Source organism: Oxyura jamaicensis, chromosome 2 (assembly GCF_011077185.1).
Source record: "Oxyura jamaicensis isolate SHBP4307 breed ruddy duck chromosome 2, BPBGC_Ojam_1.0, whole genome shotgun sequence".
Taxonomy (NCBI): Eukaryota; Metazoa; Chordata; class Aves; order Anseriformes; family Anatidae; genus Oxyura; species Oxyura jamaicensis.
The window spans coordinates 41,172,290-41,195,292 of NC_048894.1; the positions used below are offsets into that span (position 1 = coordinate 41,172,290).

At 39.5% G+C, this 23,003-nt stretch overlaps 1 protein-coding gene across 2 annotated transcripts in view; it reads left to right on the plus strand.

Annotated features, from left to right (window-relative positions):
* Positions 1-230: 230 nt before the first annotated feature.
* Positions 231-23,003, plus strand: part of LRRC3B (leucine rich repeat containing 3B) — a 46,075-nt gene continuing 23,302 nt past the window's right edge. Inside the window, exon 1 of one of the 2 annotated variants that reach the window (XM_035318252.1) lies at positions 231-333. The gene's annotated coding sequence lies outside the window, so the exon portion shown is untranslated. Of the gene's footprint in view, positions 334-15,925; positions 15,991-23,003 lie in introns of those variants that run through there. The other variant, XM_035318251.1, reaches the window with a different exon arrangement.

Consider the following 23,003-nt stretch of genomic DNA (forward strand, 5'->3'; position numbering starts at 1 on the left):
GCTGATTCCGCAGCCCTGATTTGTGCGAGTTGCCATGGGTTTCTATGGGATTACTCCTACAGGTAATCCTCTGATGACTCAAGCCAGCAGGACTGGGCCCGTTGTCAGATAGTTCCAGCATAGGTTCCGTGTGGCGACGTGCCTGTTGGTACTGATGGGAGGGCTTTGGCTCCAGTAGAAGAGCCTGGGGTTAAGTCCAGATCTTTCACATTTATTCAGCTATTGCTGGTTGGGTCACAGCCCTGATCTCGCTTTCCCTGAGATCTGCTGTGAAAGCGGTGCTGACTTTGGTCTGAGAAAGGCGATCTCCTGTGGATTTTCCATTGACCTGTGGTGAGTTGAAGCTGCTCAGCATCTTGGAGGTCAGGGCCTGAGTGTATGAGAAGAAGGATCGTAGCTGCTGCTGTCAAGAATCAGTGTGTTTTGGCTCAAAGGAGAAATCAAAATCAAAATACAAATATCATTTAATAGGCATATGTGTTTGTACTCTGGATCCAATCCAGAGTACTAGTAAATCATGTGCTAGTAAAGTACGTGAGAGCTTTGCTACAGATAAAAACAATAGCAAGATGTTTGAGGATACATCTGTGGTTTGTCTCTGCCACGTGCTTTACAGGGTCTTTATTTAAAATCTTTTAGAAGATGGGAATCTTCTCCTGCTCATGCTGAAGCCACATTAGAACCTGGTAACTACAGAGCAAACACATCATAAAGCAACTCAGGAAATAATCTCCAATCATTTGAATTGAAACTTATGAAATTAGCCTTATTTATAGTGCAAACTTGGGTGTCTAATCACAGAGAAAATGTATTTTTCTGTTACAGAGTCACCTTTAGATGTTCACTTAAGTAATAAGGCACCTCAAAGTCTAGCTTTTAAGGAATTTCCTGTTTCTTCGCTAGCAATATCTATAGGAGTAACACAAGGAGTTATTTCACTGGCAGGAAGGTGTCAAACCCTTTAAGGAAATGAATAATTTAAGAAGCAGGAAAATGTGCAGAAATATGTGTTGTTACCGTTCCAGTTAATTAAAAGGTGGACTAAGGAAGCAGCTTTTCCTCAGCGTAGAATATTGTATCTGTGATCACTTACAGGATTTAAATGTAAGTACGGTCCTTGTTGTCATCTGCATGTGTGGTCTTTGGATCAGTCCTGGTTTGAGAATGCGGATTAATTTAGTGTTATGTGGCTAGCAACAATCTATGGTTTTGCTTCATCCAGTACATTTTTTTAGTATAGGTAGAGAAAAATCTTACAAAGCTATGAAATTCAGAAACTTATAATGCTAAAGAGAACCTTATTTTAAAAGGATGATGTTTTGAGCCAAGAATAAATTATTGGAGTTCATGGAACACATAGCATTTACCTTGGCTTGTTTGACCAACTCTTTTTAAATATTAGCTTATTTACTAAAAGAAACCTCCTGCAAGTGGAGACTTGGTTGAATACTTCAGTGCTGGTAAGAATCAAAAGTTAATGCATCTACAGAAACTCCAAGCAGTAAGAATATAAGAATTTCTCAGCACACTCAGTAAGTATTTTTAAATGGATTACTCTCTGAAGTACATGCATGAACAAGGGTGCCCTCTACTCTTAAATCCAATGTGGTGTAGGTGAGATAGCGTTAAATTCAGAGGTCTTCTCATCTGGAGAATTTAATCTCTGCTTCTAGTTTTAATCCAGCACCTTTCCTAAGAGGTTTCTGTGCTGCCTCTGTCCTGGTGCAGTTTGTTAGTCTGGATGCACAACGGAGAGCTGCGGGCATCCGAGGGAAAAAGCAGCGTGGTGTGATAGCAGTTTTACTCACTGCTTCATTTGAGTTCATGCCCTAGATAAACAGTTGCCAACCCCACAGTGGAGAAGGTTCTTGTTACTTCACAAAGATTAAAGATGTATCCTCCTGCTTCACCAAGATTTCTGTGGTTACTGGTGTCCCTGTGTCCGTACTTTCCACTGGTGGCTGCTGTTGTTTATCCCTACAGATGAGGCTGCATTTGTAGCCTGCACAGGCATGTTTTGCAGAGACCTAGGTTGAACTTTGAAGAACACAACACTTACTGCTACTGAAAAAGAAAACAGCTTATTTTCCCTCTCTCCTGGGTGTTTAAATGTTCTGTTCTTCAGCAAGCAGGTTCGTTTTTAATATTAGCTTCTTTCCACACTAACTCCAACGCCGGACATGGGGAAAGACTTGTACTGTGAGGATTGGCACAGCTCCTGAGTCCTGCCTTCTATCAGCAAGGAAAAGGCAATTCTAGCTTAATTATTATTTCTCTCTGGACAGTGTGAACTTTTATAAGGATGAAAACAAGAATGTGTGACTTTAGCCTTTCCGAAGGATGAAGTGGTTGGTGGGGTTGCAGCACAGCCCTTTGGCTCAGCTCCCTGCTGTGCCAGGGGCTTGCCCAGGGACTTTGGAAAAGATGCTGTGGCCAGGCAGATTCAGATGGCTTCAGCCTTGCCGAGGGAATCGACTTAGCTTTTTGTGTCTCAGCTCCACAGATAGAGAGGAGATAAAAATGCCTCTTGAGTAAATGGTGCTGGTAAAAGGCCTTTTTCAGAGACACATTCAACTGGGTAATTGGAATTTACTTGAACAGAAATGAAAATTAGCACTACAGTTCTTGATACACTTGATTGTGGTTTACCTCTGCTTTTCAGGGTCTGTTCAACTACCTCATGTGTGTTTAAAATACATTTCATCCAGTTAATAACATTAATAAAAGTTTCATAAAGCTGCTTACTTACCCTTTGAAAAGAAGAAGAAAGTTGATCTCAGCCTGCTAAATAGTACTATGAAGGTACAATAACATGAGAAAGTGAAAGGTGATAGAAGTGACTGATAGCACATAAATGGGTTGCTGCTCCAGCCTGGAAGCAGCAAAGCAAATGGAGACTGTTTAATTATTTAAGGAACAATAAATGAAAAGTCTGGTTATACAGTAAAAGGAGAGACAAACAATAAACAGAAAGTTGAGAGAGGGAAACAGTGTGTAAGGAAAGTAGAAGGTAGACGGGCAGAGATCAAAGGGACAGGGGATGGGCTTACATTTTCTATAGAGCTTTTGGTTTGGAAAATATTGTCTGTATAAATCTGTGCATTGCAGCACTTACAGAGCAGCCTGTCTTCTACTCAAATTGTGGGAGTCTGACACAGCATGTTCTTTGCCTTGGGGTCGCTCCATGTTCCTGTTTCTTCCTTCGGTTGTACAACCACGGTGAATTGGGAGAGTGTTTTTACAGATGTGTGCCTTGGTGATAGACTGTCCTAAGAAGAGGTATACTTTGTGGATGCTGTTAGTTTTAATGGCGTTATCATTTTCTCTTCTGTCAAAGTTGCAGTGAAAGTTACTTTTCTCTCCTTCCTCCAGCAAATAATACCTTTGAGTTTAAAGGCAGACTTTTTTTTTTTTTTTTTTTTTTTTTTTCTTCCCAGTTTACAAAAATTCGGTTACCTACTTTTGCAACTATACTAGCTAAGGTTGTTTTGTATGTAAACGTTGTGGCTATTCAGCATTTCATTAGAGAGCTTGAATGACTGCTTTATAGGTTTGTACTGGGAGTTAATAGGACACATGAAAAGCAAAAACATATTTATTTTCTTGTTTTGTTTTTGCTTTTGTTTTTTCACTCATCTAGATTAAAAATGTGTATTGCTTGGATAGAATTTGCTTCCATATGTACTTCATATGAAGTATTTTTTAATACTTTAAAAATATACAAATCTATGTGCATGTGAATAATATGCAGCCTTTGCAAATGGTGAAGCCTTTGGGCATTCAAATGAATCAATGCTGTTTGCTATTGCAAAAAACATCATAATTAAAAATAAACAGAAGCACTGGGTGTACAATTTTCAGTTTGTGCAAGTACTCTTCTTCCCTAAAGAACAAAATATATAACATATATTGAGATTTGTTTTAGGCAAGTACTTCTTATTAGAAGAGGAACTGCAACAAAAATCTACCCTGAAGTTGCTTGCTAGATTGTATGTAGTTAATGAAGTAATGGTGGTTATATCTTTCATTGATGAAACTTTGGCTTATGAACATTAAAAACAACCAAAAAATATAACCTGTAAGTGTTTACATTCTTGACTTTTTGCCTATTTTTATTCCATGTTGGACAATGAAAATTTATTCCATGTAGAATTCCATTTGAATTGTATTTTAATTCTTCACATAACAGTATATATGCATTTTTTGATACACTGTTACCTTCAAAAAAAAAATAATAATTCATACACATCTAAACACAGATTGTGTAATACATTTTTAGTCTGAAGTTTTTATTTTGAAATGTGTATGTGCTCCTATATTTTGCTCTGTCCAGGAAAAAATGGTATTTGTCAAGAAGAAAAAATTTGAATAGATATTTACAAATTTAGGAGTTCAAAAGGAGGGAAAATAGTCAAAGGCAGGAGGCTGATCACAGGACCAGGAACCACTAATTTACAAGGCTTGGTCTTTTAGCAGGTGTGGCTAGGGTTTGGTCGTTTGTTGTTTTTTGTTTTATTTTTTCCCTAGATGTGCTGTAATTGGTCTTTAAAATTTATCTTGATTCTCTGTATTGTTAAACATAATTTATCATTATTAGTGTCAAAAAGAGAATGACCCTTAGTTCTTTTTTTCTGAAGTGAACAGAGTACAGCTGCCATTGCAACCCTCAAATAGTCCGAGCTTCTAAACATCCTTTTTGCCCTTGTTTCCAGCTTTGTTGACACAAAGTCATTAAGATGAAAATTGGTGATTTTTGAACAGTCTATTTTTAACAATAGGATATTACTCTTCATGAATATGTGTCATTCCTAATCTGTGGAAGCACTGAAAGGGAAGGCATGTGTAAGAGAAAAACTTCTTTTAAGTACTCATTTTTGGATTTTGCTGTTCTCTGGGTGTACCTAGTCCTGTTTTGCAGATAAAAGTATAGATCTTCACTCTGTTGCTGCAAGAATATCTCACCCTTGTTAACGCAGAGAAATTCCATACTGTTTCAAATGACATTACACAAAGGGGTATGAATGGGAAATTGTTCTTTTCTACAACCTTCTAACTAAGAATGAAACAACTCTGGAAATACCGTTTCACAGTAAATCCCAGAACTTCAGTTGTCACCTCTCAAAGGCTGCCAATTTCTTAAGCACACCATTTCAAATTGAGTAAGGACATCTCACGTTTGATTTGAAAGCAGCACAGGGATGAAAGCATACAACCAGTGGACAATCTGGTTGCACAAAGTGCACCTGTAAGTGCATATTGAGGCTGCTAAACTGAGATGTCATGTTTGTGCAGACCAGATCTCTAATCCCGTTTTTGTTCTTAAGGAGACTTGCCATTGAAAAGGTTAATTATTTCTGGAGATTGTATCAGTCATTCATTGTTTTCAGAATCTTTCACAGTTTTTGCCCTTTGACAGAAGACATTGTGTATGTATTCTGCTCATCATTTTCATCAATTACATGGTATGCTTATTGGCAGCTCTCGTGCATAAATACTTATTTTGCTAGAGGAAGAGATGACAGGATTTAGATATGTAAGAAACCTCAGTCTTTGGCTCAGAAAAAAAATCTTGATGGATACAAATGGTATTTCAATAACTTTCGATCCAAAAACTTTTCTTGCAAAGCGACACGACTGTTCTTCTTGCCAGTCACGGCAGGTGCTCCATCTGTACAAATACTGCCTAATTTGAACCAGTCAAGCGTAACATTTTTTTTTTTTTTTTTTCCCACTATCTGCTACATTTTCAACAAATTTTCTCAGTTCTTTGAACAAGTGTGAGGCAGCAGTGTGGAACAAAATGGACAGAGGCCAAGCAATTCCCTTAATTATAGCAGGGTGGTTTTTTTTTTTTAACACATTGAACAACAACAGTCAACTGTGCGGTGTCAGTAGCATTGCAACTTCCCGTGGTGGTGAACAACAAAAAAAAATGCTTGCATGAATCTGTTAAAAATTGAATCCATGCTGTTGGATCGTCTAATATTTTCTCAGCCCTTCTCATTGTCATGCTGCATGAAGAGCTATGGACGTATCAGCTGTGAGCTGCTCTTTTGATCTGGTTTGTGCAGCAGTAGCTGACATACCCTCTTGCCTGCTGTCTTTGTTGCCTGAGAACGGCTCTTTCTCGTAGACTAGTAATTTGTTATTTGCTGTTACACCTTTGCTGCTGTTTTCAGTTCACAAATGTGGATTTATTTTATTTACAGACAAAAAGTTGTTGTGCTTGGTGCCTTTCTTGATATTAAATCAGACTGCAGATTAGATCCAATAAAAGCTTTTTGGCATAAATTTCAGTATGAGTTTGTGTAAAAAAATATCATTCAATTTTTGACTTCCAGTACAGCTGTGTCACTGCACACAAGCATACTTTGACGGACTCTGTGTCTTCTCCAGAGCAGAATGTAGCCTTCCTGGAGAGAAATTCTCTCCATGCACTGTCATCTTCATGTGCTTTTGTCTTAATGTTTTCACTGCAACATGCACAACTTGTGAAACAATGCTTTGATGATAAGTAAATTGCTTCAAGAAGTTTATGGGTGTTTGAGTTAGCTGGGGAATCATTAGAAAAAAAAATGAGGTAAATGAGGATGCTGCAGGTGGCACGGCTCCTTTATTTTCTCTCCTGTAGAGATGCAGAGTGGGTAAGCTGTGGCCTTCCATAGGTTCCCTGAAAGAATCTTGCTGACTGCAGTTGTTGTGTCCTGGTTGTTTGGTGTTTTAATAGAGCAATTTTAATCATGTGTTCTAAAATCGCTAATTTTAAATTCTGGTTCTAAAAGCGCTGGATTGCAGCTTTTGAATCCTGTGTAGTCACTTGGGCTTTTGCAAACGGAGATTAAAATACTCTAAGGCTTGCAGAATAGTGCTTTCTACCCGCTCTGTGCAGCATCAGTCATTAACTTCATTAGTGCAAAGCAATTGGGAACAAGGGGCCGACTCTGTGACCCTGTGTTCTTCCATTCACTTGGCTACTGTACCAAGTACCCATCCCAGCTTCTTTTGCGTCTGCTGTTTCCTCACTTAAATATATACGATTAGTACCCTTCTCCTAAAAATATATAAAATGCGTGGTTTAAAATGCTGATGAATTTAATAAATGTCTATTTTGTAGTAGAAGTAGCATATTTGTAAATGTAGATGTGATGTGTGTGTATGCAGGAGCTATTGGAGCTCTACAAGCATGCAGTCTCAGCCCTTCTGACCCTGCTGTTTCTTCATTTTGGAGCACACAGTTGCAGGTAAAGGGCTCTGACGAGGTAACTTTTTAGTCACTTAAACATCATGGCTGACAGAGGGAAATTTAACTTCTAAGGAACAGGTATTAGGAAAGTGCACTTCAATATTCCTGTCTAGGGAAAAAAAAAAATAAGCATTTTAATTACAGATACTGAGCATGTTGGGGTCAATTGGTGCGAGTAAATGGAGGCTGACAGCAGAAGGTGTGCCATAGTGAAAATAAGAGATTAGTGAGGGGTGGGCTTCTTATGCCTACTCTTTTCTTCACTGTTTTAACCCATACACCTCGCTGTTTGTGGTGTTTCCTAGAGGCACTTATGGATAGTAGACTTGCTCCTGGAAATTGTTCCATTTCGGCCTGAGAAATTAGCTGTAAACTTTGTCCCTCCTCCAATATAACTTAGACTAGATGTTTTTATTTGACAACTTAATAATTGTACCTAAGCTGCCTTTGAAAATACTTTGTACTTGGATTTTATTAGTCTTGAATATATTACTTTCTCAAGAGATTTTTATAGTTCTTACTAAATAAAGAATGAACCTGGAAAAAAAGGAAATTAGAAATAAGTTCTCTGTGTTTTCACTTCCAAAACAAAATCTATATAATAACACGTAAACTTTATTATCTGTTCATCATCTTCACACCAGAATGGGGAAAAAAAAGCTCCTTGTGTAAACCCACTGAAACCTGTTTCCTGTGCCATAGCCTTTGCTTTTTCAGATTAGAGAGGAACACTGTATTCCTCAAATACGATAAGAAGAAAATTACTATTCTATTACTTACTATTACTACAGATGTGATAACAAGCAAAGAAAATGGGGCTGAAAGTCAGGTAATGGGCTGCCCTGCAGCAGCAGTGATGCTGGAGGCTTAATTTCAGCATGGTAAGGGTAAATGGGTGATGAGCCCTGCTGTCACAAGGGTGGGATGCACCTATGAGCATGCCTGAACACCGCTTTGGGGAACAGCTCTTTCCTCCAGGGACTTTGCTTGACATTACAAAGTTCACCTTGGGTCCTTACACTGTGCTGTAGTTCCTCTTGCTGGTGAAAGCCTTCACTTTTTAAATTAGGTGTTTGACCTCTACTGAAGTGTGGGTTCCTCTGAAGGCGAAAATCCATTTTTCTGCCCATCCAGAAACAAAACAAAACAAAACAAAAAAGACAACACCATCACCAGAAAAATAGCCCAAACCAACCAAACATAAAAGCCAGCCTCTGTTAGCAATAATTGTCCAGAGGCAATGGGGTCAGTATTCCTTGGATTGGGCTTGCATTTGTCAGCTATAGGGGCGACCTGAGAGGGCAGTGCTGTCTATGAAGAGCTTAGAGGGATGTACCAGATCAAATACCTGTGTAAGAAGACATGGCTGAAGAAAAGGAGGGCAGAAATATCAGGGCATGCTGAAACATTTTATGTAAGATTTGTAAATCTCTGTCAAGAGGTAAAAGATAAAACTTCCTGCTAATGGTAAAGCATTTCCTTATTAAGCCTAGAGTTATTTCTTGGCAGGCCTGTTGGAGGTGTATTCTTTGTCCCAGGGAAAACTGGCATTTTGGGTGTGCACAGGGCATGGTGATTAATCAGGGCTGACACATAGACACTGGTACAAGGGGCAAGCTGCGGAGCCCCTAATCCCAGGAAAGCTTCTCAGACGGGAGCTCTGTCTCTCTGTGAAAGGCTCAGAGCCACGGGCTTCCCTGAGAAGTTAGCATCTTAAAAATCAAGTTAAAGGCTGAACTTTTCTATAAATGAGGAGGTTTTTTATTGGCTATGTGACTGGTCCAAAGTACAAAGGGAATCATGACCTGTTGTAAGTACCTGCTGCTGCCAAACTACACTTGCTGTGCACTACAATACTTCCATTGAGTTTTTAACACGAGTATTGGCAGTGTGAGTTGAAGATGTTTTGTTTGCTGTGGCTTGCACAAGGTTCTGATTCACGGCTCCAGGAGATCTCCTCTAAAACCTTACCGAGAAAAGTGCTCAATTCTTTTCCCTTAGTGGCATGGTTTTGGGGAGGGTGCTTCTGTGAGCTTTCACTGATCTCAGTAGTGAGGGAGTCCCCTGTGATAGTTGTGCAATGAAGTTCTGAAATCTGTAACTTGCCAGGTGTTTCTTCCCCCTGCCCCGACCTTGTAAATCTTTGTTCCAATTTTTCTCTGGACCAAAGTAATGTTTAAAGAACAAAGTCCATCAGAGATGTTGGCACAATCAAGAAAAATAGTTCTGGAAGATGCGAGTCAGCTTAGGAGGTCTGAAATGGGAGGTGTGTGTCTTTCCTTTCTCAAGGGAAAAAGACCATTGTGAACCAGAAGTTAAGGTATTCTCAAGTGGTACTTTAGAAAAGTCTTCAGAAGGCTTAAACAAAAGCAGCACCTCTGTGTTTCCCAATGAAGGATGAAGAAATGTTTTATTGTAGTATAGCAATGTAGTGAGTTAATCAAAAGTAAACTTTGTGTAATTTTCCTTGCAAATATTTGGACACTTATGAGAGTGTTTACAGTCCCTAACCTTTTTACTATTTTATTTTGATCTTTCTCTCTTCACTTTTCATTACTGCTGCTTTTTTAAAGCTATGTTTTCCCCTGTCTAAAAGGTGTCACCTTCAGAGGGTTTTTTTTTATGGGGAAGAGGAGGCACAGAAAAGTCTGTAGGTTCAAATCCAAGACCGGGTTTGTTCGGAGGTGTTCCCATTAGTCATTAGATTGTTATTTGTTTTGGAAACATCAGTATTGCTTTTCTTGCTTGAGAATCACTTGCATTTAGAGATCTGAGGTAAACCTGCATAAATCTGAGCTTGTGGAAGTCGCTTTGATTAAGGTGGGTGTAAACCATAGCAGATGTAAGTGCAGATATAATGTGCATGCTGTCTCAGTTTGTGACAGTTGTATGCAAAATCATAATGAAAGCACCTTAGGAATGGATAATAATCATACTGATTTGGACACACCATATATCCAAACGGGAAGTGAAGTATTGTTTCTAACTTGCAATATAAAAATATTTGAAATAACTATTTCTGGTCTTCAGTATTATCTATTGAATTCATATCTACCCTTGTCATCTGACAGGCTGCTAAAACAAGATTCTGTTTAAAATGATAAAAGTGACAGCTGTAAAATGCATTTTATTCCTGCCGAGCCCTGTGATGTAGTTAGTTTGGGGAGATTGGGATCTTGCTTCACTTGTTCAAGGACAGTCCTTTGGAAAGGATTTGCGGAATTTGTAATTGTGCCCATAAATCCTCCCTCCCCTCTGCATGTATGGTAAATTTTCTGCTGCAACCCTACTGTTCTGTGTTCCAGGAGGAGCAATGCTCTCTTATTTATCGCTTGTTCCCTCTTTTTTTGAAACCCCAGTGGTTGTGTCCTGCTTGTGGTGAATCCCTCTGCCACTGCAACAGATCTTCCCCTTTTCTGCAATGTTTTTATGTAGAATTGCTTCTGTGCTCTGTCAGCAGCTCACCCCTTGCAGTTAGGAGTGACTAGAAGAAATCATATGTGCAGGGACCCAAACTCTACCCTTAGCTACTCTTGGAAAACCTGTGGCATTACACAGTGGGCTTGGAAAGACTTAAATAAATAAATAAATGAATCTCATGAGATCCGCTGCGCTGAAAGTCTCTCTGTAAATGTTAGACAGGGCTGCTGTTTTTGTGCTAGTACATTTTATTTTAAAGCTGTACCCGATCTGCAGTCGATGGAACTGTTTCATAACATTGAAACAGAGGGACAAATTTGGTGTATGAGATGTGCTATGCTGTCAGTGGAGCTTGCTACTAAAACTGCCTTAGCTAAGCACAACAGCAGTGTCTGCACTGTGAGACAGACGTGCTCCATTGACTTCTGCTTCCTGGCAGTGCTTGAACTGCTGGCCACAGTGTGACCTCCCTCCTTCTTGGCCTGATGTCTTTTGGGAAGGGGCCAGGCCCATCTCCTGGCTGGGGCGGGTGGTGACAGTGCCTGGAGTCCCAACCCCATCTTCTGGTGCGTAATGGCCCTGCAGCACAGCAAGTCTGAGGCAGAAGTCCTCCCCAGGACAAGAAAACTGGGCTTAGGGTTGACCCCACTCCTGGCACCATGCAGTACAGAGCAAACATGGGGCTGAAGAATTTTAAGAGAAGATGCTCACAGCCCCTTGGTCTCCAGGCAGAGGGGTGAAGGTCTAGGGTCTGGCCAGCGGTGGTGTGGCTGACCACCATGCCGTTTGTGACTGCAAGACAGCATATGTGGAGGTGTGTTTATGTATGGAAAGCTCCTTATGACCTATAGGTATCGTGTTTAGTACAGAACAATAAGAGATAATATGCAGCCTATAGAGAGATACTATGCTGATCACTGTAGCCACACTCATTTGAACAGGTAGCGTCTTTGACTCTTACATTATGCGAGTGTAGAAGATACTGTACTTCATACAGCTGGCACACGAATAACCAAAGAGCTTGTATAGATGTCTAATTCTCCTTAAAACAAACCAACCAACTAACCAAACAACCAAAAGTGTTACAGTAATAGACCTCATCATACATTCAAAGAACCCAGCCTTGAGCCATTTACTTTTCTTCTTGGTTTTTCCATGTTGTGATCCTGTTGATACAAGGCAAATTATAAAAACTGAAGTAAAGATGTAATGAGATGTGTTATACATAATTCCAGTACCATCATCAGATATTTTTATCTACTTCTGGTTTTTATAAAAAAAAAATCAGAAAGAAGACTTTTATTTTTCCAGACTAAATGGATTGTAGTACATTAATTTTTGCCACTGCTTAATGCGGAAAGGGAGTAGAAAATAATTGAAATTAGATGTGAATTGTTTATGTGTCCAATTAGCTGTTGTGAATGGAGGGGAGAGGAAGTTAAAAGCTGCTAATTGCTATGGTTTTTATTGTACTGACTACATGGCCTGCAGCTAGAACTGTAGGCTCTGGAGGGTAGCCTCATGCCATGTAATATAAGGGCACTTCTGAGAGGGAAGAGCAAATATCTGCCAAAACACTCTCTCCTGGGCTGTGAGGTTATACCTTGATGTTTTGTCATGTTACTGGAGAAGAATAGTGTTTTTCCTTCAAGGACATCTAAAGATGTTTTATTTATGTTTTATTTTGGTATATCTAAGTAGAAAAAAAAATAGAAGAAAAAAAAACAGAAGTTATGATTCTGTGGTACAGAATCTTCATGTTTTTAATTCCGTTTCCTATATTCAAGGGATTTCCTAGCAAGAATAGAAACCTCTGCAATAACAACTCCTATTTATGTTAATCTTCTGCAATCAGCATGCAGTCTGAAATAATTACAATGAAAACACCCTCTGTTCCAAATGCTCACAACTTGCATTTATTTCAGGCTTTTTTGCATCAGAATTCTGAAAACATAATCCCTGATTCTGCTCTGCTTCATCACCTTTACATGAAGTTATCCAACAGTACATTTTCTGAGCTTCATTAACAATGGTCATGCCATAATAAATAACATAATTTGGGAAGTTTTAAATTAAATAAGTTAAAAAAATCAAAGCATAATAAATTTAATTAGGTATTTTTTTCCCATAATAAATTGCCACACAAGGTATGTAATGAGGTAGACCAAAGAATAATCTATAATCTGAGGCTTTTAGCCTTTGTAGCTTTACTAGCCTAAGCCACAAAATGATTTTTTTTAAAATTTTTTTTTTAATCTTTGTGAAAAATCATGCATCAAACATACCTTGTGCCAAGTTAGCAGACAAACAGCAGTTATTAACAAAGACGTGACTAAGAGTGTGTTTGACTCTATGAAGACATCTTCCAGTCTTCCCTATTTCTTTTAGAGCTGTTTGCCCAAGTCAGGGCCAATTTCTCCAGCCTGCTGGCAGCCTTTAGCTCCATTCATTTGTTCTGTGCTGGGCAGAATTGGGGGTATTTTTGGTAGAATTTGCTAATGTGTGTGGTATAAAGAGCACATTCAACACCAAGTCTCCATGCCAGTACCGTGTGCATTTAGCTGGCTTGCTTGCACAGGCACATGGGAAGGAAAAGCACAATCAACTTCAGCCCACATATACAGTACTATGGAGTTAATCCACAGGTGCACTCAGCAGATACCAGCACTTGCTTTTGCTTTCACCTTTTCCCTGCATCCAGAACTCGTAAGATTGCTATATGGTACCCTGCCTCCTAACCTCTTAGATGACACAGCCAGGTCGCTTTCACCCAGGATAAGTTCTCTGCCTAAAGGACTGGATCCAAAAAGATTTTCCTTTATATGCAGGGTATGCAGATTCATGACAGTGAAAGGGGTTTTGATTTTTGATGATGAGATCATGATTGGGGTTGAGCAAAAAACAGTGACAGAGAACATGGAAAGGGAATCTTTAAAATTATGAATATCATAGAATCATTCAGGTTGGAGAAGACTTCTGAGATCATCTATTCCTAGTTAACAGAGTACTAAAGTTGACCACTAAACCATGCAAAGTTCTAAATTTACGTGTTTCTTGAAGAGCTCCAGTGATGGTGACTCAACCACTTCCCAGGGCAACCTGTTCCAATGCTGCACAACCCTTTCAGTAAAGAAATTTCTCCTAATATCCACCCTAAAATATTTTGTTTATTTGTTTTTGTTTTGTTTTGTTTTGTTTTGTTTTGTTTTGTTTTTCACAGACATCTCTGAATGGTCAAAGGAAGCAGTGCAAAGGGAGTATGTTGGTACATTACCTTCACTGTTTGGATTTGATGATGTATAGAGCCAGAATAATGTTTTGTAATTGTCTTTCACAAGTGCAAATGGCTGTGTATAGAAGGCTATGAAAAATAATGGCCAGTATTTATATTTCTGGGATGCTTCCTTTTCTTTTGATATTTTAATTGAGAGCTGATGTAGAGAGGCAAGATTGATGTCAGCAAAATCAGGCTACTCTTTGGGGTGGGTTTCCTGTGTTTTGGAGTCTCCTCCTGTTATTCTATGCTCTATCAAACTCTGAAACCAGGGAATGTGACTTTTGGATACTCTATGGGGAAAAAAAAGAAAAAAGAAAAAAAACAACAACAACAAACAGGTCATTTGATTTGTGTGTACATTTAATTAGCAGATGCAAGGGAGCAAAAGATGTGTGATGAGGCAGATAAGGGAAAGACAGAGCTGCCAGGTCAGATTGTGACAGCACTGCCTGTGGTGCCACTGAAAGTGCTGTGTCTGTCCCAACCTAGTCAGCTGTCACCTCATCTTAGGTCACTGCAAGGGTAGCTCAGTCCTATGGGATGCAGAAAAAATGGAGAAAAAAAGGTCTGTTGCATTTTAATGGTGCCTTGGGCACTAATTCTGCTTTCTGCTAGATACACGTAATATTTAACCAAGTGAGGTCTGTTGTGAAGGTGAAATGGCAACTTGTCTGAGCTGGTGTATTACTCATGAATCCTTGAGCAGGTGGATCTCTTATACAAACTATATACTTAATTGTCCCCCAGAAGACTTTATGCAGCATTTCAATATACACAGATATCCCATCTCCCTCTTTTTACATCGAAAGAGTAACTGCTGTAAATTTAGAGAAGGCACGAAGACATAAAGTTTATATAGCAGAAGCACACCTGTTTTACAGAAAGTGCCAAATTTAGGTTTTATGCATCTACCTGAGCAGTTGCCAGACAGGACTCCTAGAATTGGAGAGTCTTGTACAGGATCACTGCTGTCATCCTTCTTAAAATTTTAGATAATTTGTAGCAGGCATGATGGTGACAATGAGGCAGGATGCAGTGATCCAGAAAGCACAACCAGGGTAATAGTAACTGAAACGTAAGGGTTGGGGAAACACCAATGCACAGAAAAAGAGAGAAAAAATAGTCAAGAAAAGAGGGGAAAAGTACGTGTTGGCTGAGTAAAGCAGCTCTCAGTAAAAGTGACTTGCTGGGGTGAGAACATGCTAAGAGCAACAAGAGGCTCCAGCAGACCTCTCCCTATGAGATTTTAGGATCTCATATATGAAGGTCCTTGGGGCGAGTGGGAAGAAACTCTCGCTCTGCAAGTGATACAAATTAGATGGCTGAGGCGGAGAATTACTTTAATTGTATCTGGAAAAGAAGATATTAGAAATTAGTCCTGATGACAGGAATGTGTCAAATTAATACATTATGTATTTTTGGAATTATACAATGTGTCATAAGCCAATTTTGTTCCAGGGGAAGTGTGACATCTTTTCCCTTTGTGTGTGTTTCCAAAAAGACTGAAAAGCAAGGAAAATATAAAACAAAATGCGAAGTTGTCAAATGGAGGAGCATGCAAAGAATGGAATTGACTGTGCCATTTAAACTGTATAAATCACTGGTAATGTACCCTATCTCTCAGACCCTTCCAGTAGCTCTATGCGTTTAGACTACTAGATTTGTTTTCCATTTTTGGTCTGTTCCAGGGCAATAGATTTTACCTCAACATGTAAAGCCAATCATATCCTTTTACATAGCAGTGACTTCCCAGAGAACAGGAGCATAAATCTGCACTGTTGCCATGAGGTACATGCTGTGCCTCGCAGAGGATCTGTTTTTTAACTCCCAAGGATGTGTGCAAGAGGATTTTGCTGGGCTGCTGAAAATATTTGAGCTACATTTTTACATATCGAAATTTTGTTTCCTCCGCTTCCAGAATATGAATAGTTTAGAAAGGAAATACAGAGCTAACATTTGCAATCTGAAATGTTCTTTCTTTACAGAAAAATATTGTTACTGTAATCCTGTTGGGGAAGAGGAGCTATCCTTTGCAAGACAGTTGGTATAGGTATGAAAATGATCAAAGGGCTGACAATTAATAATTATCATTCACTGCTGCTGCTTTGCTTCCAGTATAGTGAACATATTTTTTGGCATGGAATTAAATCCAAGTCTCTCCAGGGGCTATTGGTATTTTGCTAATGCTAAATTAAAGTGTGCCATGTGCTGTGTGCTGGGGGTGGTCAGTAGTGGCTGGACAAAATTTAATTGTGTTTGTGGCAAGGGTGCTCTAGATTGCTGAGTGGTAGGTGTGATACAGCCGCAATCTGATGGGAAAACAACCTTTAAGAACCCCTTGTCTTTTCATGAACAGGAGGGAGACGTCGCCTAGCTGCTTTCCATCCTGCCCTCCGGTGAGGTAGTCCAGCTCCTGCAGTGGGCCTCCTGCATGGCCACTTTTTGTTCCTTCAGTTCATCACCTACCCTTTGTTTTTAACTCTTACAGGCCACAAATACTTAAAATTAGGAACAAGTGAATTAGAAGCCATGAAGCAGAGATGGAAGCTGAGCTACCTTAAAAAGTAGTAGGTAAAAAAAAGAAGGTCCAGATTGGAGAGGAATGGAACTAGTCTTTATGTCCTTCAAAATTACCTTCTTGTTAATTTGTCAAAGCATTAGTTTGGAGGTATCAGTACAAAAATGTAGTACTGTATCACAGAATCACAGAATAGTCTAGGTTGGAAGAGACCTCCAAGATCACCGAGTCCAACTTCTGACCTAACGCTAACAAATCTTCCACTAAACCATATCCCTAAGCTCTACATCTAAACGTCTTTTAAAGACCTCCAGGGATGGTGACTCAACCACTTCCCTGGGCAGCCTATTCCAGTGACTAACAACCCTTTCGGTAAAGAAGTTCTTCCTAACATCCAACCTAAACCTCCCCTGGTGCAACTTTAGCCCATTCCCCCTCGTCCTGTCACCAGGCACATAGGAGAATAGACCAACCCCCACCTCGCTACAGCCTCCTTTCAGGTACCTGTAGAGTGCAATAAGGTCACCCCTGAGCCTCCTCTTCTCCAGGCTAAACAGTCCCAGCTCCCTCAGCCGCTCCTCGTAAGACTTGTTCTCCAGACCCTTCACCAGCTTCATAGCCCTTCTCTGGACTGTATCCTTTTTTGGACCTACTAGTTTATGTTGGAACATAGCATATCATCCTCTACTGCCCAGTTTTGAGCACTCAATATATCTTTTTTTCTTTTTCTTAATGAAGTCCTCACCTTTCCTCCCAGTGTGCTTAACTTTTTCACCCTACCCAGGCTAGCACAGTCAGTGCACAATGTGCTGCAGCATGTCTGGGCTAAAATAGTATTAGCGGGGAGAAAGCCACCAAAATTAAACCTGTGAATCTTGTATCTGAGCCAACAGTCACTGGGTGAGGAAGTTTCCTGAAAAACAGAGCTAAAGTCCCTATTCCCTGGTTTTCCTTCTTCCTATTCTCTTTCCCTCACTGAGGGCTAAGCTAACTCAGGCAGCCATCCACTGGTTACAAATAGGGTTCACAGGAGGGTGGTATGCATGGTCTGTGGTCTATGTATCAGTAACGGGAGCGGTAATTCATGGGATGCAATGCTCAGAAAGATATAGGTGCAGATGGGGCTTTGGGGAAAAAGTAGCCATGGTATGTACTGCTCCCACAGTGGTCCTCAGGGAAGAGCATGCTGCCTTGGGGAAGGAGCAAGAGCTGCGACTTGGTGCAGGTGCTGTGGCTGGTTCAGAGGTGGGAGGGCAGAAGAGTTGGAGAGGACAGTGAAGCATCTGAAAATATGCATTTGGCTAGCATGAAGTTATTATATGAAATGGTGGCATTTTGCTAATTTACTTAGTAATTTGTGATGGCAGTAGCTGAATATTGAACAGCTTAAATCTAAGCAACTGGCATTTCATGCTTTGGTGAAGAGAGAGTGGGTGAGTGAAATAGCAGGGGTAAATTGTGAATAGAAGTGAAACCAATATGTGCAGTTTTCTCTGAACCTTCCCACCTCTTCCTTGGTGTAATATTGAGCAGCTGGGGCTGTGCTCTCTCAGCTTATCATCAGTAATCAGACTACAGATCTCTTGGGATGTGTTTTGCTTTCAGTTGTTTTGGTGGAAATCTAAAGTTTATTAACTAGATTATTTGCATTTAGACCAGCAAGACTGCAAAGAGAATTTGAGCCTTCTTTATCCATGTGGTTGGTGGGAAGCACTCTCATTTTACGTGAGTCTGCTGTCTTTGCTTAGCCAAAGAAACTTCTTCAATGTAAAATGAGAGAGCACTTGCACTATAGTCTTTTTTTCCTTCTGTGAGGAAAATTGTACTAATCCTAGCAGGAATAAAACTGAGAGTTCCACATTAATTAGAAGTAATTTTTTATTAAAGAATGACATTTTCCTAATCTTTGATATTTATGACACTTGTAAGAACATAGGACACAATGCTTGACCAAGTTAGTTACAGAGGTGTGTGTTGCTGGAATTGAATTTCTTCATCTGTTTTCAACATTTTTTCAGGGAGATTTTTCCCCCTTAGATTCCATGGAGTTTTGCTCTAAGTGGTCCACTGGGTTCCCTCTATGTTTTTTAAAGCTAAGCTAGGTAGGTGTGTTTATGAGTTGCTGTCCTAGACCGCTTTCTCCAGAGGTGTCATTTAGAAACTGGTGTTCCATTCATTATTATGCTTACCTTGGTCTGTATCTATGATTTAGTCTGTTGTTCAGCTTGCAGACTGATGACTCATTCCCTTCCCTCACTGGGTAGTTGCACCCATTCTTCGGTGGGTTTTTGTAGAGAGCTAACCAAAAATGTTTACAGCATTCAGGGTAGACTGTAATTCCACAGAGAAGTTTCTTTTACCAAAAAAAAAAAAAAAAAGAGAAAAAAAAAAAAAAGAGTTGCTGTGACTAAACCATTTATAAACATCATTTATCTTTTTTGTTATGCCTCCATTGGGCTTCACAGTGTGTGCAGTGGAGGTAGGATATGCTCTGCCCATTTCTAGTATGCGTGAGAAAAGTGAGGGTGTGCAGAGCTGGAGTCGTGTTTATGTTTAGGAGCACAGTGTAGTGAAACCACAAGAGACATCCATCTCACAGACTATGGAAATCCATGTAAAGAAAGTAATCCTAGTGGGATGTCCACTATATTTGCTGGAATTTTCTGCGAAAGAGCAGTTTTGTGCGTGGCACGTCCCCACATGACTTAGCAGCATCCCAAAGGCGTGAATGCCTGTCTCCAGAGAGCAGGATATGCAGAAGAGAAGTGAGAGATGAATAGGTGTGTGGTGGAGAGAGATTCGGTGACTAACTCGTTATTCCTGGAATTGCACCCTCAGTATGGAGGACAGCATTAAATATATCCCAGAGAGGCTCCTCTTACTACATCTTTACTGGGAATTAAACCATTTTCCCCATGGATCTTGTACCAGAGAACTCTTCAGTAAGGAGTAGTGTGCCTCCAGATTTAATCATAAATCAGCACTTACATAATGGATTATTTCTTTACTATACACCAGTTTATTCTGTTCTGTGATATGGGTTTCAGATGCCCCACATGTTGATTTTCTCTCCTTGCCATGTGGTCCTAACACATGGTGAAGGAAGGGCATTCAGACATGAATTGCTTTATCTCCCAGAATCTGTCAGTTTTCCAATGTCACTTTTTTCTTCTCGGTATCTCTGCTGATATTTTTATTTAATTTTAAAAAATAGCATTTAGGGTTCAGAATGTTTCCTTAAAAACTGGTTGTTCCTATTTACTATTTAAAAAATATCATAGTGGACTGCAGCTCAATGAATTATCAGGATATAATTTTGCCTTTTGTGATTCATTTTTTTGTGGGGAGTAATTGCTTATATTAATGTTTTTGCTTTGCTACGTCTATGAAAATTACAAGCTTTATTTTATCTAGGCAATTCGATTTTCAAACTGTTGTGTTGGTTTTGAACAGTAAAGGGGAATTTGCAGTAAGGAGCTATCATGGAATTTGAAGAGTATCTTTATGCTTAGGGTAAATCAGGAATCTTTTTTTGTGTTTAGGCAAATGTCTCAGCCAGTGCTCTTGCTGATGGTATCTTTTAGAACTAACCCGGATTATTGTATTGTACAGACTGCAACAACCAAGTGATACCAGGCATTGTTTTTGTTGTTATTTGCTTGTGAGTGGTGCCTTTATGGAGCCCTTAAAAGCAGCATAAAGAGTTAACACTGAGCACTCTCAACCCGTCTTCCAAATGCTGTGTTCATACCACTTTCCTGCTAGCCACATGGGACCAGTCTTCATCCAGTTAACACTTCTTGGGGCCATTTGGAAGGCCTGCATGACCGTAGGATGCAAAATCTTTCTCTAGCCTGGCTGCCAAGCTGTGTTTGCAGAAGTTAGAAGTTGGATGGCGAGATTCAAAACTGGGATTTTTCTAAGGATGGTTTACTGGTGTCTGTCAGAGCCCAGGAAAGACAGCCTTCTGTCCGATTGTATGTTGGACTGTCACTTACAGTCACTTTCCTTCTCCATTTTATTTAACAGTCTGGCTGCTGTTGAGCTTTTGCAACAGTGAAGTCTGTTGGATGATATTCTGCAGTAAAAAAATTTGGCCAATGGAGGCTGATATGAAAGAGAAGCATGGGCTAATTCTGTTTAACAGCTTGTGCAAAATATATGTAGGAGTGTAAGGAAGAAACTGTCACTACTGAATCTCAGGAGAAGTAAGTGTAGGAAAAATGTTTAGAATTTAGGGGGGAAAAAAAAAGAGAAAATGGTGTGCATGGATTGAACATGAAGCATTAAGTCTCCGTTCAAAAAAGGAAGCCATCCAAATGCTTTTTCAGAAATGGGTGCTTTCCAGAGAGCATATTCTGTTGCATCTTGCTAGTGATTAAGAAATCACTAGCTCAAAGTTTTGGTGCATATCATAGTTCTACCACATGCCATTACAGCTTGCTGACTAAAGTTAGTGAAATTTGTTTCTACCAAGAATGAGTATCCTAACAGGACATGGACAAAGATGTTGGCTGATCGTATTTTTTACCTTTTTGAGAGACAGAAAATGTTATTTACTAACAATTTGTAGAAAGCAAAGGGCATTCCATTGATAGCATTATGTGAACACATTTTTTTGTGTGTGTAATTTTGTATAAAGACCAAAAAAAGAAGGGTAGCTTGCAAGCAACGCCTAAAGCATGGCTTTGAAAAAGCGTGGATTGCACTTCTTTGAAGACAGCAAAATATTTACTTAAATGAATGTGACCCATTTGGTGCTGTAAGGGAAAATGTTTTTACACTTCATTTCCTCGCTTTACCATAGTATTGAATCTTTCTTACTTACTTTTCGTGGTCATGCATGAATACACTGTATTTTTATCAGCTATCTGGAAATCTGCATTTCTTATGAATGGACCTATGAATTAAGAATGCCGCTTTCAAAAATCATTTCAGATGAGATTAAATTAAAAGATCAGAGTACTCATTATTTGTTCTGTTTCATAGATACTTCAGTTGTATTTTTTCCTTAAGCTACATACATGCATATATATATTGCCTCTGTTTTTGTAGCTGTCTAGCAATATTTTGTCTGTTGTTCTTTTCTATGTTATTTTTCTGTATGCATTTTTTTCATCTGTCACATTAAATGAAGATACAAAAAAGTGAAATAAATAGAGAAAACTTTTTTAGGAAATAGCTTTTTGAGTGGTTTTAATTTAGTTCATCAAACTAATGAGTCTAAAAAGAAAAGAACAAACTTTTTTTTTTTGAGGGTGGGGAGAAGGATGAAGGAAATATTATGAGAAAATTGTGAACCTCCAGGACAAAATTTGCAAGCAACAACTTTTAAAATGTAGCCTTATATGATCAGAAAGGACTCCCTCCCTATCTAAAAAAAAAAAAAAAAAAAACTGAAACAAAACAGCAAAAACAGAAATAAAAACTTATTGACACTCCTATACCAGTCCCAATCACCTTTGTTGGGATGCTTTTAAACCGCTGTGTAGTAGCAAAGGGCAGCTTCATCTCACCAGCTGATGATTGCCTGGAAATTGTACATTTAATTGCTCTTTTCCATCACTCTTTTGCCACAATGAGCAGTGGTGGGTAGTGGTGGCCAGTGCTCTGAGGTAACATCTGTGGGCAAGGCTACCATAAGTATCTGGTGGGCTGCCTTGTTGAGGCTTTGTGCCTAAGGGAACTCCTATTCAGCATCCACAGAAGTAGAAATTAAACCTGTTGCCTTGAAATGTAAACCAAAATTGTTTAAAGCATTTAAAAAGAATTTGTCTGCTATCAGTCAAGATATTTCTGTTACTGCAAACATGAAAATTGAGAAATTGAGATTGTGCTTTTTTTTCCAAGGCATTAACTACATGATACCGTGATGTAGCTCCTTTGCCCACGTGCAGGGGTTATCTCCATGCTTGAGACTCTCCCTTGCATTGGGAAAAAAGCTGGTCAGCAGCAGGGCTCCTCTTCTCACCTGCAGGTCATCTGGACCTGTAGGAGTACAGAACAGAAGTGATAACTCTTGCTTTTCCGGCATCTAGGAGCACCTGAACTTCCCTTCAGTCTGGCCTCCTGAGAGCCACTGAGAATGCTAGTTTAAGTAATTATCCCGATAGAAAATCTAAATGATACCAGGAGATGAAAATAATTCAGCTGGCTCTGCTGGGAGATAGCAAGAGAAAGCCACAGAGGATCCCTCAGTGAACCTGGTCACAAGATAACATGTCCAACCTGGGGGCTCTCAGTTTGGCAAGCTGGGGACCAGCAGGATAAAGAGCCTTTTTTCCTTTTAAGGCTACAAAACCCAACAGGAGCCTTCAGGGAAAACCTTGGTGGCTTGTTCCTGCAGAGTTCTTCTTTTCCCCTGGCACATATTGTATCTATTTCTGTAGAGGAACATGAGTTGGCCTCAAATTTTCCAAGACAGGATTGTAAATGAAAGATGGAAAAATGTATTTCCTGTTACAATCCATTTGGCTGGCTTTTTAAAATTAATAACAAAAGGTGGAATTTTAGAAAGCTTGTTCTACCATGGCTCAGTTCAGCTT